Here is a 12,942-nt window from a genome sequence, read left to right as displayed (position 1 = left end):
GACAGCCTGGCCGGGGGGGGGGGGGGGGGGGGGGGGGGGAGGCAATATATTACTCTCTCCAGGAAAAAAAACATTAAATGATCCCAGGTTCCAATCTAATTCATGATTAATGTGGGATAAAATGCCATAAATAAGTAAATAAATATAAACTTTTAATGTTGAGCACCTGATTCTCTAAGTGGACATATTCCAAACACTATAATGAAAATAAAATTATTTTTTTCTACCTTTGTTGTCTGGTGACTTTGTTTTTCTGATCATGCTGGCCCAGTATCTGATTCTGCTGCTATCTGTCCTCTTAACTCCGTTTCCAGGGCTTCCTTTCCATTTATTTCTTTACTTTCCGCCTTTCTTCTTCATTTCTTGCTCTATATCCATAAGTAAAAGCTGGGCCCTCCGCAGACTTGACTGTCCAGTGGATCCAGCTTCTGCCTATTTTCTTCATCCATGTGCAGTTTTTCTCCTCTCTTCCTTTTCCCTTATCTCATCTCCTTCCTCACTCTTCCATCCCCTCCATCCATGTCCAGCATTTCTTCTCTCTCCCTTCCCTCTCCTCCATCCATGTCCAGCAACCCTCCTCTCTCCTGCCCTTCCCTCCATCCATCCATACATGTCCAGCAACCCTCCTCTCTCCTGCCCTCCCCTCCATCCACCCATGTCCAGCAACCTTCCTCTTCCCTCCCCTCTATCCACCCATGTCCAGCAACTCTCCTCTCCCCTCTATTCATCCATACCCAGCAATTATCTACTCTCCCCTGTCCCCTCCATCCATCCATACCCAGCAATTCTCTTCTCTCCCCTGCCCCCCTCCATTCATCCATACCCAGCAATTCTCCTCTCTCCCCTGCCCTTCCCTCCCTCCCATCCATCTCCTGCTCCTTCCCTCTGCTGTGCCCCATTTCTCCCAGTCCCACCCACCCTCTGCTCCTTTCCTCTGCTCATCACCCCTCCCAGTTCCATCCTTCCCTCTGCTCACCATCCCTCCCAGTCCCATCCATCTACTGCTCCTTCCCTCTGCTCACCACCCCTCCTAGTCCCATCCATCTCCTGCTCCTTCCCTCTGCTCACCACCCCTCCCTCTGCTGGGCCCCATCTCTCCCAGTCCAAGTTGCACCCCGCCTGCGAGGTCCAGGATCGCGCAATTCCATCTACCCCCTCTCATGGAACCAGGAAAACTAATTTGTGTCAAAAGTAAAGTGCCCTTGAATGTAAAAATAGATAAGAACGTGAAGTTCAAAGAAAACTATTTACAAAGTCCCCTTTTGAAAATACAGCTGGTGTTCACAACGTGGATACTAAAGTACCTACACACTTTTATCACCACATGAGCACAGGAATAAAACAAGCACATTTCAAAATTCAAAACAAACCTCATGAGTACTTCCTTTCCCAGGACCTGTCCCCAGCCAGGGGAGTATATACTGCTCCCAGCGAGCATATTTCACTTTACACTCTAGGAGGGCGAGACATTTTCAGAGGGAATCCTTTTGCAGGTAAATGCTCGTTTAAAAAGGGGAAATGCCTCTGGAAACTGCCCCGCCATAGCCAACCCTATCTTCCTCCCTCACTCCGGCACTGTGAAGTCTTTAATCTACCTGGGATCCCGGCAGCATTAGCGATGTATCCACGCTGCCTTCGCACTGCCCCGGAAGCCTTCTCTTCAACTTCCTGTTCCCGCATAGGTAGGACCAAGGGATGCTGCAAAGAGAAGGCTTCCGGGGCAGTGCGAAGGCAGCGTGGATACATCGCTAATGCTGCCGGGATCCCAGGTAGATTAAAGACTGCAGCGCCGGAGGGAGGGAGGAAGAGAGGGGATAGACGGAATCGCGATCGGCGGTGGCAAGCTGTTTGGGGGGGTTGGGCTGCTGTTGGGGTCCGGGAGCTGACGGACTCTGCTTCTGGGTGGGCCTGAGTCTAAACTGGATGGGCCTGGGCCCATCCAGGCCCACCCGTAGCTACGCCCCTGGTCCAGATGCATTTTATGAAATCCTGAAAATTTGTATAGCAAAGAGACTGCTTGACGATGAAGAAGCTGATCTACCTAAAAGGGCCACAGTGCTTGATCCCAAACAGTGGCCAGAGGACATTCAGAAGCATTTAACATTTGGTGAAACAGAAATAAGAAATTTATCCAAAAGGTTCCACCTGAATGAAAGGGAGATGATTCACGGATTCCGAGAATTTCTGTGTGAAAAAACAATTCCAGACAAATTATTGCCTTTAAAGCTTACTCTTGACACCATTTCCTCAAGTGAGTGTGAGCGAGGTTTTTCACAGATGAACCTTATTGTGACTCCATCAAGATCTTCTTTGTTGGTAACCACAATATCAGCACTGATGTTCATCAAAATAGTTGGGCCTCCTCTAACTCAGTTTGATCCAACAAAATACGTTCAGTCTTCGATGCTTCATGGACATCGTTCTGCAATAAACACGAGAAGCAAGCAACGAAATCGAGACACTGAACCTATTCCTGGTATGACTCAGATTTGGAGCTTCATGTAAAAAAGCAATTATTAATATTTTACTTTTAGAATTTACAATTTAAAAAAATACATGGTTGACATATTCAATAATGTGTATAAGATTAGATAACTGGAGGCTTCTTGAATTAAAGACATGAACCTCAAGTAGAAACTTATTGTGAAAGATTATTTATGCCTGTGGCTAGACATGCAAAACCTGCCATCTGCAGTTATGATGTTCATCGAAAAATCTTTGGGCGAGTTTGCAGTAGACACAAGCCAACAAGCTGCAATAGACACACTATGACACAAACAAACCAGACTAGCAAAATTCAGACATTGAACCACCTGAATCAACTCATGGTATTGCTCAGATTAAGAGCTTCATGTGAAACACGGCCAAAGGTATGTGTATTCAAAATTACTCTGGATTTATATGTAGTCATTTCAGTTCCATGTTTCCCCTTTTATGCCTGCCCTATATGATGGAATGTATTGACCTACGCATCCATAATGATAACAGCAGCATAAAATAATTTGATATGACTGAGGTGCAGTGTTCTGCTGATATGTAGTTTCTGTGTGGAACATCCTGTTTGTTATGTTATCAGTAAGAGATGTGTTGGTATTCTAGGGACTGGTCACTGATGTATATTCTCAAAGATGCTTTTTTATATGCTCGATGGCTGGTAAAGGGGGTTTGGCTACTGTGGGGGTGTGGCTACTGTAGGGGTGGGGCTATGTGTAGGGGCGGAACATTTATAGTAGCCCCACCCCCCACGGTTGCCCTGTATGAGTACCGGCACCTTTTTTCTTACAAAAAAAGCACTGTACATAAGTGTTACCATCACATCACATCATACCCACCACCACCCACCAACCCTCACCCTCTAGCATGTGCCATCACTTTCCCCGGCCCCTCCCCCGTCCCCTCAGCCCTACCACGGACTTCCTTTGCAGCTGGTGCTGCAGGGGAAGTCTGTTCAGACTCCTCCGATGGGCTACTCCCACTGTCCTCCTCCGTATCCACACAGCAGCCTGCGGCTTCGGCTGCGCTGTGGAAATCCGGCCACCTTGTTGGCTGTAGCCTGGCCACAGGACCCAGAATGGGAGCTGGTTTGGTGGGTGCTGCACTAGTGGCTGCGGAGGCGCCCAATCTCAGGGCCCACCTCTTAGCTGGTGGTGGTTGCTGCCCACTAGAGGAGGAAGTGGATGGCAGGTCTTGCTGCACCACCACCAGTGGAGTAGGTGCTGTGACCTGAGGGCGCAGGCCTTCAATGCTGTGCTGCAGCTGTTCCAGTTGCTAGAGCACCTCATGGTGGGCTTGGCGCTGCGCCTGGAGCAGTTCCTGGTGGGCTTGGCGCTGCGCCTGCAGTGCTTCCCGCTGCAGCTCTAATTTTTGTTGCCGGTACTCCTCCAAGCCCACATTGTGCCGCAGCAAATCAGTGGCCAGCTGCAGGAGTTGCCTCCTTTGGCTGGAGGGCCTCTGGCGAGGAGCTGGCCCCCTATATGCATCCTCCGCATCAGAAAACTCAACTGGTGGTGGAGGTGCCGCCGCTGCCGGTGGTGCTGGTGGAGGTTGGGCCTCTAGTGCTGGTTCTGCTGCTGCAGGTGGTAGAGGTAGAGGCTGCACTGGTGCAGGTGGTGGTGTTAGAGGCTGCAATGGTGCAGGTGGTGGTGGTGGTGGTGGTGGTGGTTGTAGAGGCTGGACTGCTGCTGCAGGCGGTGGAGGTTGAGGCTGTCCTGCTGGTGTAGGCCTTTGTTGTGATTGGAGGCCACTAGGGCCAGCCTCATCAGAGTCATCACCTGTATAGCACAAGGGTGAGGAAGTGTGTTGGTGAAAATAACCCACTTTTGTCTTTCAGCATTCATCTACATAGCCCCACACTTCATGACACTGCAAAGAGATGGTGAGGAGGTTTGGGTTTGAGACCCATGTGAACGACAGCCCCACAGGCAGCTGGGTACAGCTGGTGGACGGACAGCCAAGACAAGGACACCGCTCACAACTTTGTGGACCCGGACAAGCTGTTTGTTGTATATTAGTTAAAGTGAAGGACATTTGAGCGTGTCTTGTGTTACTACTGACTTGGTACACTGCCTAAAACTGCTTTATGACCCCGATTACAGGCTCCTTAAGTTGCATGCATGTGGCCCACACTAACTAGAGCACAAAGGTGACAGAAGGAAATAGGCACAGTTTGGTGATGATGGGAAAATAGGAGGGAGTAGGGAAGGAAGAGGGCCAAAGTTGTGCCACAGAGTAGAGTAGTAACCTACACACACCCATAGGATAGGAGCCAAGTGTAAAGTATTTTTGGGGACGCTAAGCCCAGTGCAATTAAGCCCTCCCTGGACACCTACATGATATTTCCTCAATATTGGGGGTGCTCAAACACCCACTGAGTCTGCTCTTATGACACACATTAATACTACCACTACTCAGACACCTTACACTGTAATGAAGCTGCACACACAGGACAAGTAAGAGGGAAGCCAATGACTACGGTCGGAATAGAGAGTAAGGGTACAGAGCAAGTGAGTAGGGGGTAGGAGGTGAGACACCATCAAGAAGGTGGGCGTTTATTCCACATACTCCTCCGCCACCTCCCTCCTCCCCCTGGCCCCAACTTGTATAACACAGTGTAGTGCAGCACAACAGATATCCCAACATCATAATAGACAACCTACCTGAGGCCTCAGGCTGGGCCGAGGTGTCAAGGGACCCGATCCTGTGGATGCCCTCCTGGGGTAGCAGGGCGTGGACCATCAGCTCCATGGGGGTGAGGTTGGCTGTGTCATGTGCTGCGGGATTGGCCCCAGCCTTCCTCCTCACATCCCTCCTCAGCTTGCGCCACTTGCGCTTACAGTCCTCCACGTCCCTTGCAGAGTGGAAGACTGCATTCACCCTGTCACGGACCGCCTCCCATTCCCGCTGCTTGGTGGTCGCAGCCAGTCTCTGCCCTGTGGGAGCAAACAGGTTGGTGTGCCGTTGCTGTATCTCCTGCACCAGGAGCTCCACCTCGGCATCTGAGAAATTACCCTTCCGGGTTGGGGGCTGGCGTGGCGGCATTGTACCAATGGGGTTTCGAAAATACGGAGTGGGCGTTTATATCGTCGCCAGGAACTCCCATTTTGGACGGGGGATACACGTGTCTGATATGGACGCTGTAATTTCGATTATACACATAATTGCTAAACGTGCCCAGCTGAGATAGCGATTTGGAGCTCCTGATTTCGATAATGGGTAGATAACTATGGGCATCTCCACCTGCCTTCCCCTTCTTGATTGCCATTTAAAGCGCCATTTTATGCGCTGGCAGTTCTGATTCACGTGAGTTCTCACGTGTTACCCACATTTATATTAAGGTTTGTGTTTGTCAAGGTATGCTTCAGGACACCTGTGTATTTTGGGGGGTTGTTATTTGTGGTTGCCCTCAGCCCACAACGCTTCCGTATCCATCCTTTGGGCCTCTTCCTGTCTCCCATTCTCTGTGCCTGGTTGTAGCAGGCAGTCTGTGGGAGCTAAGAAATTGCTACAATCGCTCCAAATCAGGCACCCCTCCCTCGGTAAGGGTCATTTCACTGAGGCAGATGTCCAGCTAATGTTCCAGAAGATAGAAACAGACGTTCATGGTAAGCTCTTATTTCTCTGCCACTTCTTCTCTTTCTGCTCATTATCAAGGACTGTGCATTCACTGTATGTAGTCTGCAGTCATGTCTTAGCTTTCTTTTCTGCAGGTTCCTGTGCACTGGTTGGAGGCCATCAGCCCCGTACTGTGTGGTTCTGCCAGGTCCTCAATGCTGTGGGCCAGCTGTTGCAGCTGCTGTATTGGTTCCCGGTAGGTTCAATCCTTTGTTTGTGTGCTGAACCCCAGTCCCCATTTATGAAATGGCCACCCATTCTCACTTTTGATAGGAGAGGGAGGGGGAACTATATAGGCAAATCATGTTTTTAGCACAGTATTGAACACACACAGTCCTACAAACCTCCATAGTTCTAGAACAACAACATTTCTAACATGTAGGCTGTAAACTAGTTTCAAGGTGGCCACAGGTAATGCCTACTGAGCCCTTAAGACATGGTGAGGGAGAGAGTTTGTGCTTACAGGACCAAACCCAAATTACCTGCAGGTAGCTACAACCTGATGGCTGCCATGGCCTAGTGGTTAGATCACCGGCCTTATAATTACAAGGTTGCCGGTTCAATTCCCACTCCTGCCCCTTGTGATCTAGAGCGAGTCACTTAATCCTCCAATGGCTCAGGTACAAACTTACAGTCCTCCTGGGACAGGGAAAGACCTGGAATGTAGGTCACCTTGACCTCCTACTTAAAAAAGGTGTGAGTGAACACCATATTTATTTGTGGCCTTCTGTAACTCTTGTATTATATTGCAACTGTGATGCAGTAAGCCTCCATCTAATGGTTTTGCCATTGTTTTCCCTTTTCTCCTCAGCACTATATACCATTGCAGATGCATAGAATGTGAAAAGATGAGGCAGCTGTTTGTAGGTCCTTGGCGGGCCCCCCCCCCCACCACCACCACCAATTTGGTATGCTTGTGGGTAAGGGTGTCTGGTGATCACACTGAGGACACATCATGGGTTATGTGCAAGAGTGTACTTGGCAGATCACAAGTGCTAGACAACAAATCTATTATTAATAACACTCTGTGCTGTGGGGCTGTATGGTAAGGGGGAGGGAGAGAGGCTGGATGGCCATTTGTGTCCCTCAACAGTAAATAGCCATCAAGCCTCCGCGCCCCAACCCCCTGCACATAGGGCCATGGAGGTTGGAATGAACAGGTGGGCTTCTGTATGGGCACCATTATCACAGACATGCATCAGCTTTCTCATTCACACTTCACATTTCATGCAATGCATATTGCTGCCTCCTCTCACATCAACAGCACCATGTGGTTATATGTAATGCACAACGCACACACTGTTAGTTAAAATGTGAAAAATAATCTTTATGTACAGACCCCAACATATTCCCCCCACACCCACCCCTACAAATTCCCCCCCACACAAAACTCCCCCAAAACCCCCACAAAAATTCCCCTACATATCCCCCCAACCCCCCTCCAACATTTCCTCCCCCAACATACAAACACCCCACCCACCCAACAACCCCCCAAAATACACACTGTCACCCCCTCCCCTCCCCTCCCCCCCATCTAGGACGGGTGGCCACGGCCTCTACTCAAGGCCCTTTGTAGCAGGGTAATGAGCAGCAGCAGCACCACCACCCTGAGTGGGCCCTGCAGCTGCTCATTACCCTGCCGTATGAGTCTTAGCTCCTGCAGCACCTGGTTCTGGCCATCTACAAGCTGCTGCAGGAGCCGCACAACAGTTGCAGGGCCAAGGGCTGGAGGTGGCCTAGGCGATGGCGCTGCCTGAGGCGATGGAGGTGCCTCAGGGGATGGAGATGGCCAAGGGGAGGGAGATGCCTCAGACGGAGCTGAAGGTGTGGAGGGGTCCTCGTGAATGTCCTCATCAATGATGAGGACCCCCTCCTCCGAGTCCTCCGAGTCCTCCTGGTGGGCCGCCTCCTGGCCTAGCTGCTCCTCCTCCTCCTCCTCATCCAGGTGCCCCTCCTGGCCAGCCTCCTCCTCCTCCTCCTCCTCCTCCTGGCCTGGCTCCTCCTCCTGCAGGTGGCCCTCCTCGTCTGCCTGCTCCTCCTGCTGGTGATGGAGCCCTGTGTATGTAAACAGAGTATGGATGAGATGAGCACATGCAACATGGCTTGCATAGTGCTGTAGCTGGGTGACCTGAGCCAGGGAATGGGGGAAGGTGTGAGGAGGCGTGGCCTATACCCATGGGGGACTGAGATGCATCAGATGACATGACAGGCAACCCTGGAAGCTGCACTGACAAAAAACACACAGGACATGTTGGCAGATCACACTCATTGGGGACCAGCATGTTTGCATTGTGAGATGCGACGAGGGTTTGGTGACGTGTTTTTGTTGTTTTTAAGGGGGGGGCAGTGGGAAGGGTGTTTAGCACATTACTTTTATGTGAGGGAGGCCATGACATCCAGTAAAAGTAGGGCCTCAGGCAGGTCTACCAGGACACACTATCCACCCACCCCAGAAAGGGGGAGACTAAAGTGAGGCATGTCATCTCATTCATCTGGGGGGGGGGGGGGGGTGGTCATTGGAAGTTGCAGCCACAGTCATGGGAGGGCACCTGCAACCTGCATCCTTGATCTGGCACCAATAAATATGTTATTACTTATTAGTTGGCTATTAGCCACATATTGTACAGGACATTTGCATTAATCAATAAATATATTTACAAATCAGTACAAGTGTCCTGTTTTTGAATACTTACGGCGAGCCCTGAGGTGCCGTAGCACTGCCCGGATGAGGTCGGGCCTCTCCCGCCTCACACGGCGGAACCTCCTCCGTAGGGACTCCAGGTCCCGGTGAACACCGAAGCGTCTGTAAGATATAAGTTTGTAGAGCAGGAGTGAGGGGATGGTCCTTCTTGCCCTCTGCACACACATTCATTTGTTATTCAAATAGCAGAGAGAGGGTCAAAACTGTTGGGGGGGGGAGGGATCACCTCCATTGGTCCAGATTCATAGAAGCCACCTTTGTACAATTTTTGGGGGTGCTACCCCCAGTGGAGATCACCCCTCCCTGGATCCATACAAGGCATTTATTCTATATTGGGGGTGCTGAAGCACCCACAGCAGCCACCGAGTTGGCTCCTATGCAGATGATGCCATAGAGGTGGCCATGAGGCCAGAAGGTACCGTTTGTATGCATTATAATTTATGCTTGTAAAACTACTTTATATGTGTTAGCATTACCCTGTTATCAAGTATAGTATACGTTTAATTGGTATAATGTTTCCACTATTCCGATGTGTTGTAAGCCACATAGAGCCTGCAAAGAGGGGTGGGAAAATGTGGGGTTCGCAGGCAACAAATAATTAAATAAGGAAATACATTATTGTAGGGATGTGGGAATAGTCGTCCTTTCAAGAACATACATTTTATTAGTGATTGTGTATGTACCCATAGTACTCATTATCCATGCATGCACACTCCAGTTACTGGTTACATTGATGACGGAGCTGTTATATGTGTAGGTACAGGAGGGGGTGTGTGGGCCAAACACTTACCTTTCAAGCCTGTCCCTAATGCGGGACCAGGCTCTCATAGCCTGTAGCCTGGGGGGCAGGTGGTGGTGGCTGATAAATAGCCGATGCCGGTGCCTCAGGCATAGCCGCACCAGCAGCAGGCTTTCTTCATGGCTGAAGTTTGGCTCACATCAGTGCGCCATTTTTTCAGGTGTTGGAAAACATGTGCCTTATATAGACGTCCTTGCGTGACGGACGTCGTTTCGTGCACAGCTCCATATATGGATGACCATCCCATATATGGCCCTATCAGCACGTGGACGCCGTCGTAAGCATAGACGTCTTTGACGTGCATGCCTGGTTGTTATGCGTGCGGAACTTGCCTTATATAGGTGAGTATGAAGCACCCGACCCTTTTCACATATACACAATATGCATATAGCTGCATGCAGTTCCGGACATCCAGAAAGGGCACATATGAGGAATATTCGGTGGAGCAGCATGATCTTTCTGTACTTGACGCGTATAAACGTTCCTCATATTTTCCCGTACCTGGATGTCCAGAACAGCATGTACTGTACTTGCGGGACACCTATGTACATTCTTTTACACACTTTCTGATTTGGGCATTTGCACCTGTGATAATCGAACGTGTTAGGGCGTCCAATTTAGTCACGCTTATGCGCTCCTCATTTGGTGGTTTTGCTACAGGGATAATCGATTATCGAAAAACACCCATACTATTTTCCGATTATACATGTCTGATTTTGGACGTTTTCGTAAGGACGTCCTATTGCGTACTTGGACGCCCTTTCGATTATGCCCCTCTCTGTCTCCTTGAACGCACACACTGTTTCTTTTTTAAATATTTTTTAAATACACTGTAAGCCATCTAGATGGTACTCCCAACTGGTGGATTAGCAAATTGTATTGAACTTGAAACTTAAGTAGTGTAATAAAGTACAAATACTTTGTTACTACCCATCTCTGTATACAATCACCATTAAGTGTGGTAGAATAGAGACAAGTAAAAAAGATATTATGTACTCTGGATGTTTATTACTTTTTCATGTCTCATAATGAACTAATCTGAGTTCAGACTCCTAATATATGTATGTACCATAGGAATACATAATTATAATACTATAATAAAAGCAATAAGTTTATTTATAAGATTATAATAATAATAGATTATGTACAAGAATGAAATAATGACGTATATGTCATGGTTGGGGAAGGTGAGCCCTTAGGCTGTGACGAGATGCAGCATAAACATGCAGACCCTCATCAACAACTGCTGACAGGACCACCTGGCAGGGTCCAGAAGCTGGAGAAGGCAGGACCTCACGGATTGGCTGGAGTATAGGACTAGGCAGAGCCTAGAAAACTGGCTGGAACAAGACCAGAGCTGTCCAGAGGATGGTGCTGAAAAGAGCCCTTGGCGGTGTCTCTGAAAAGAGCCCTGGGAGCTGGCCCAACAGAGTCCAGGCCAGGCAGTAGCTGGAACAGCAAAGCTGGAGACAGGAACAAGCAGGGCTGGAAACAGGTACAAACAGAGCTAGAACAAGCAGGAACAAACATGACTGCAATAAGAAGGAACAAACAAGACTGCAAGCAGGAACTGGCCAGGCAACAAACACTGGAGCAGCACACTCTGGAAGCCTTTTGCTGAAGCACTGGAGGAGTGTAGAGTACTTCCTTATATATCGCTAGTCAGGAAGTGATGTCATCTGTCAGCATCCCATCTGGGGCTATAAAAGGGAAGTGCAGTAACCAGGAAGTAAACACTCACAAGAATCTTAGGCACAGCATGCTGCAGGACTCTAGAGGCTTACTGAATCAGGTGAGGAGTGTGACAGCACCCCTTCCAAAGCCCCCTCCCCTGCTCTCTAGGTTTGGGCTTAAGGGGATAAAGGTGATGAAAATGCCTAATGAGTACTGGGGCTTGCATGTTGACAACAGGTCCCCATGTGTTATTTTCTGGTCCATAGCCCTTCCAGGCCAGGAGATAGTGTAGTCTGCCCCTGATTCTCTTAGCATCCAGTATGTCCTGAACTTAGGGTCAGTGGCAACTGCCGATCTAGGCCACAGAAGATCTCTAACTTCCGCTGTCAATAACACTACAGGTTTTAGCAGGGAGACATATAAGGCATTGTGGATGCACTTGGTGGGGGGAAGATATAACTGATTCATAACTGGACCCAGCTGATGTTGCAATACAAACATGCCAATAAACCTGGGTGCGAACTTCTGAGAGGGCACCTTGAGCTGAAGGTGTCTGGTGCTCATCCACACCTTCTCCTCGGGGCAAAATGAGGAAGCTGACTGTTGCTTGTGATCGGCCTGCTTCTTATAGCTGGCTGACATCTGAATGAGTAGTTGCCGAGTTTTGTGCCAAATTTCCCAGATACCGCAAGCGTGGAGGAGGAAAGGTGGACTGGCACTGGAATCCAGGAATGTTGCCCATATACCACATAGAATGAAGAAGTGCTGGTCGATGTAATAATATGGTTATTATAGAAGAACTTGGCCCAAGGAAGTAGAGGCGCCCAGTCATCTTGGCGCTTATTAACGTAGACTCAGAGGAAGCACTTTAGTGCCTGGTTTACCCTCTCCATCTGGCCGTTAGACTGAGGATGACAGGCTGAGAAGTTCAACTGGATGCAGAAGTTCTTACATAGTTTCTGCCAGAAGCGAGAGGCAAACTGAACTCCACGATTGCTGACAATGTGTTATGGTAGTTCGTGGAGAAGAAAGATCTCCTTGATAAAGAGCTGGGCCAAGGAGGCAGCTGACGGAAGAGATGTCAGGGGAACAAAGTATGCCATCTAAGAGAAGCAATCTGCCACCACCCAGATAGGGGTATGCCCTTGAGAGGGTGGAAGATCGGTGACAAAATCCATAGCAATATCTGACCAAGATCACTCAGGAATTGGAAGAGGCTGGAGCAAGCGCCATGGACGTGCATGCACTGGCTTATTCCTGCCACAATTGACACACGAGTTGACATATTCTTGCACTTTCCGAGCCATTTGAGGCCACCAATAATAGCGTTCCACCAGCTGGAGTGTCCTCTTTATTTCCTGGTGCCCTAACAATTTAGTCATGTGCCCATTGCAATATCTTCCCTTTTAGCCACTTGGGAAACAGTGTCTTCAAAGGGGGCACTGTAATCTAGGAGACAGCCAGAATTTTCCATGGATTGATGACAGGTTTAGGCTTGGAGATGGTGCCAGTGGAGTCGAAGGACCAGGAAAGGGCATCAGCCCAGGCATTCTTCTCTGCTAGATGATAGGTCAAGTAAAAATCAAAGTGGGAGAAGAAAAGTGACCACCTGGCTTGACAAGAGTTCAGTCTTTTGGCTTCTTGCAAATATACCAAG

Source organism: Microcaecilia unicolor, chromosome 7 (genome assembly GCF_901765095.1).
Source record: "Microcaecilia unicolor chromosome 7, aMicUni1.1, whole genome shotgun sequence".
NCBI lineage: Eukaryota > Metazoa > Chordata > Amphibia > Gymnophiona > Siphonopidae > Microcaecilia > Microcaecilia unicolor.
The sequence above is the reverse complement of the archived record's forward strand: the minus strand, read 5'-3'. Positions refer to the sequence as shown.